The sequence below is a fragment of the Suricata suricatta genome, chromosome 10, assembly GCF_006229205.1.
Source record: "Suricata suricatta isolate VVHF042 chromosome 10, meerkat_22Aug2017_6uvM2_HiC, whole genome shotgun sequence".
Taxonomy (NCBI): domain Eukaryota; kingdom Metazoa; phylum Chordata; class Mammalia; order Carnivora; family Herpestidae; genus Suricata; species Suricata suricatta.
In genome coordinates this window covers 59433269-59438637 of record NC_043709.1, presented here as the reverse complement: position 1 = coordinate 59438637, position 5369 = coordinate 59433269, and the positions used below count along the sequence as shown (strand labels likewise).

At 36.6% G+C, this 5369-nt stretch overlaps 1 pseudogene; it reads left to right on the top strand.

Moving 5' to 3' along the window:
- Positions 1-592: 592 nt before the first annotated feature.
- Positions 593-1447, top strand: LOC115305195 (annotated as a pseudogene).
- The last annotated feature ends 3922 nt before the right edge of the window (positions 1448-5369 follow it).

Below are 5369 nucleotides of genomic sequence, written 5' to 3'. Positions count from 1 at the left end.
TTAACCATGAAATAGAATTTATTTTGTATGGAGGTCAGCATTCATTTTTACCTATATACCCAAATTTTCTTGCAATATTCATTTAGAAGTTGAACTTTCCTTAGCATTTTAAAAAAATTAGATCACTTCATATTTGTAATTTTATTTATTTATTTTGGAAGAGAGAGAGAGATAGAGAGAGAACAAACATGGGAGGGGCAGGGGGGCAGACGCGAAGCAGGCTCTGTGCTGTCAACACAGGGCCTGATGTGGGACTCAAACTCATGAACTTGAGATCATAATTTGGGCCGAAGCCAAGAGTCAGATGTTTAACTGACTGAGCCACCAAGGAACCCCCGTATTTGTGAATATTTTGAGCCTTCTGGTCTTTCCAGTTTTCAATTTCCATATCCTTGTCCCAACCCAGAATGTTTATTTAATTATATAACTTCATAGTAAATCTTTATTTAAGCTGATTAATTCCTGCAACTTTGTTTTCCATGATTATCTTGGCTATACTTGCCCTGTGAATTTTCCTATTGCTGTGTAACAACTTACTACACACCTTGTGTCTTAAAACAACAAAATTTATTGCTATTGCCCATCTTGCAAGATGGCCAGTAAAAAAGCCGAGAAGCCAGATACTAAAGAGTACTCTGAAACCAAGAAGGCTGATGCTGGTGGAAAGGCTAAGAAGGGTAACCTCAAGGCTAAAATGCCAGAAAAGGGAAGCCACACTGCAGCCAAAACCTTGTCCTCATCCGAGGAATTGGTAGATCTTCCCCAGTGACTATGTATTCCAGAGAGGCCATGAACAAGAGAAAGTATCCATCAGCTGAATCCAGAATTGAAAAGAAAAAGGAGTAGGTTCTTGCTACTGTCACAAAACCAGCGGGTAGTGACAAGAATGGTGGTGCCCAAGTGGTTAAACTTTGCAAAATGCCTAGGTCTTATCCACTGAAGATGTGTTTCAAAAGCTGTTGAGCCACAGCAAAGAACCTTTCAGTTAGCATGTGAGAAAACTACAAGTCAGCATCACTCCCAGCACCATTTTGATCATCCTCACTGGGGACCACAGAGACAAGAAGGTGATTTTCCTGAAGCAACTGAGCAGCAGTTTGCGACTTGTGACTGGATCTCTGGTCCTCAATCAAGTTTCCCTGCATAGAACACATTAGAAATTTGTCCTTGCCACCTCCACCAAAATTGATGCCAACAGTGTGAAAACCCCCAAATAGCTCACTGAAGTTTATTTCAAGAAGAAGCTGCATAAAGCCAGACAGCAGGGAGGGGAGATCTTGGACATGGAGAAAGAGCCATATGAGATTACAGAGCAGTGCAAGATTGATCAGAAAGCTATGGACTCACAAATTTTGCCCAAAAAGCAAAGCTGTTCCTTAGCTTCAGGGCTACCTCCACTGTGTTTTCTCTCACAAATGGAATTTATCCTCACAAAGTGGTGTTATAAATTCTAGCAAAGAACCTAATTAAATAACTGATCCATTAAAAAAATAAAGCAAACTTTATTATCTTCAGATCTGTGGATCAGAAGTCAAGGATGGCATTTTTGCGCTGTTTGTTCATAGTCTCTCAATGCTGAAATCAAGGTGTCAGCTGGCTGTGCTCTCATCAGGAACCCGAAGTCCTCTTTGAAACTCATTTATGTTGTTTGGCTGAATTCAGTCACTCTTGGTCATATGACTAAGGTCCCCATTTTCCTGTTGGCTGTTGGCAAGTTCTTCTTTGCTCTGCTAATTAGATGCCCAAAACTGATGATTTTCTTGTATTAATTTTATATTGTATTCCCAAAATAAATGCAATTTGGCTGCCTTGTGTTTATTTATTTATAACTGGATTTAAATTGGCAATACATTATTTAAGACTTTTGCACTTATGGTCATGATAATGATTATCTTGCAATTTATTCTAGTACTTTGTCAGGCTTTGGCTTTTGGTATCAAAGATATACTGTTTTCATATATTCCCAGCCATAATTGAATTCTCAGTCCTTCTAAGGGTACAGGATTAACTCTCATGAGGCTGATTTTTGTGGTTTTCTAACATGCGCATCTGTTCCCTAAACTAAATTAAAAAATTGTATACTTAGGACTTGATGCACCATAGATTTTCTGTTGCACAGACCTGTTCTGGAGCTTCTCAGATAGTTAGGAATTACTCTTGCCTCAAAAGTTGTTTCTCTTAGTGAAGTCTTCAATTCTTTCTCTAATCATTTGCTCAGGATCAACAGTGACGACAGAGAAAAGGTACCAGAATGCCTGACATCACCTGAGACAGTTTTTGAGAAAAGGTTGGCAGGGTACAGAGTAAACAATCTAGATTTTTCAGGACATAAGCTTATCCACACTGATAGAGTATGTGTGAGAGGAGAAGAGGTTCTAGGAAGAATACTTCTTAAACTTTCCAGGGTAAGCATGGCACTGTATCAGATGGATGTTGACAAGGAGTCAGAAAGTCTCAGAATATAATTGTCTTTAAGCCTCTAAGAAAGAAGTTTTAGAATTTTATAAAGTACTAACTGTAAAACTTGTATAAAGAAAACTGTTAGCAGAGTTTGAAGTGAGGTAAGGGATAATGACACATATGGATAAACTGAATATGAAAAAAAAACATTCAGAGACATATACAATAGGAATAAAAAGACTTTCAAATTTAGAAAAGGGAAAGGAAAAAATGATAAAGGAGAAGGAAATAGTGCCATATTCCCAGAAAGAAAGAGCAAAGGGAAAAAAGGGATCATACTTAGAAATATAACTCCTTTAATTGTTTAGCTTCATGGAGGATCTCTATTAATTTGTTTTGTGTTTCTGGGCTTGGAAAGGCCTCTCAGAATTAGTGCTTTGTATATATAAATTAATTTTGGGAAAACAGTGTCTTCAAAAGACTCACTGTTCCTGCTCATTTATATGGTTTACCTTCACAGTTTATTTTTCACAATTGCTGCACAGACATTTTGAACATCTTTTTAAAAATGTATTATGGGTGTTACATGGAAACCAACTTGACAATTAAGTATAAAAGATAAAAAAAGAACAAAAAAGATGTATTATGAATTTATTGGTTGTAACACTGCTGTATATGGTATCCTTAAAAATTCTCATTGTATTTTTCTGGTACATATAAACATAATTGATTTTTGTATATTCACCTGAAATCTTGGAGATGGCCATAGTTGACTTTTAGTTCTCATTGTTTTTCTGTAGTTTCTTTCAGATGTTCCATGAATAGAATTTTGCCACTTGAAAATAATTAACTACAGTTTCATATTTTCTTTCTATTCCTTTTCTCTTCATTTCATTCCTTGTCTGATTGTCCTCATTGAATCTCTTGCACCATGATAATATAAGTAGCGTCCATCTTTATCTCTGGAGAATGCATTCAATATTTGATCCTTCAGTATGACATTTGCTGTTGATTAAAGCAATTTTATTCATGTTTTTCTAAAAATTAAAAATATAATAAATGGGTACTGAATTTTTCAGATTTTTTTATGCAACAATTGAGATAATCATGATTTTCTTCTTTTGTTCTGTTAAGTGGGTGACTAACTTTGGTAGACAGAATAATGAGTCCACAAAGATATCCATATCCTAATCCCTTAGACTTGCATACGTTAGGTTACATGGAAAAGTGGGATTAGGGTTGCAGATGGAATTAAAGTTACTAATCAGATGAATATAAAATAGGGAGATTATTCTGAACTATCTGGTTTGGCCTGATGCAGTCAACAAGGGTCTTTCAAATGTGAAAGAGGGAGGCAGAATAGGAAAGACTTGAGCAGCCATCACTGGCTTTGAGGATGGAAAGAGGCCAATCCACAAAATGTGAGTAGACTCTTGAAATTGATTTTCCTGTGTCAGAGCTTTCAGAAGGAATGCAACCCTGTCCATATGTTGATAATGGTTTCCGGAGACCCATTTTGGATTGGTGAAATCCCAAACTATAAGATGATACATATGTGTTGTTTAGGTTGTTTATGGTAATTTGTTATGAAGAAACTGGAAATTAATATACTGACAAAGGTTTGTTTTTTAAAAATTAATTATTTGAGAAAGAGAGAGAGTGAGAGAGCAAGAGAGCGAGAGAGCGAGAGAGAGAGAGAAAAAATGTGGGGAAGGGGCAGAGAGAGAGAGGGAGACACAGAATCTGAAGCAGGCTCCAGGCTCTGAGCTGTCAGCTCAGAACCTGATGATGGGCCCAAACCCATGACAGTGAGATCATGACCTGAGCTGAAGTCGGATGCTTAACCCCCTGAGCCAACCAGGTGCCCCTTGCTTGATTTTTAAATATTAGTCTTATTTTGTATTCCGGTAATAAACTGAACTTGGTGATGTGTAAAATTTTGTATTTGTTACAAGATTTGCTTTGATAATTTATTGTTTGTAACCTCTGCTTGTATGGTACTGATAATATCATGATATTATCTGCTTGTATGGTCTTTTTCATAATATCTTTTTCAGACTTTGGCATCAGGGATATACTGGCATCATAAAATTAGATTAAAAATCTTACATTGATTTTTCAACATTTGGGAGAACTGGGAGAAGTTTGGTGTTTTCTTCCCTAAATTTTAGGTAGAAGGTCTTGGTGAAGCCATATGGGGCTGCAGTTTTCTTATTGGGAAAATAGATATTATAAATTCAATTTATCTAAAAGGTACATGACAATTCAAATGCATTGTTCCTTCTAAATAGACCTTTGTCTAGCCTCCTGAGTAGTCTTTGAGCAACAATGTCCTTATGATTCCTACAGGCCTCTAGTTTAATGAGAAGGATTTGTGACACGCGTCATGAAATGTTTAGAGAGTCTTAGGATCTAGCTGAGGGATACTATGACATACTGGATTTCTGAGATCTTTTCTAGTCTCATCTCCATTTACATCTTATGATGTTCAACTAAAAGAAATACTGCTGACACTTTTGAAATTTTACCTGGAAGTCTCCTTGGACAGGTTGAACACTTCCTTAGGTACATTTCTATATTCTACATTACTTCAGGCAAGGGTTTCCCCAATTTTCATGCTATTTTATGGCAAAGTTTCTCTGTGCTCTAGATTTTAATATCATTTTCCTCAGTTTTCTTTAAGCCCTCCACTAATAAGCTTTAGTCTTGTCAGGTGTTGACTAATTATCACCTCCAATCTCTTACCTTTTTGAAACTCAATACCACATGTTTTAGGTTTTTGTTGTCACAGCATCTCATTTCTGGTACCAAAATTCACATTTGGTCACTTATTTCTGCATCACAAACCACTGCAAGATACTACAATATTATGCAACAGCCACTTTTGAATGCTTAAAGAATCTACAAGTGAGGTATTTGTCTAAGGCACCAAAGAAATGTCATCTCTCTCACTCTGTCTGGGGCTACAC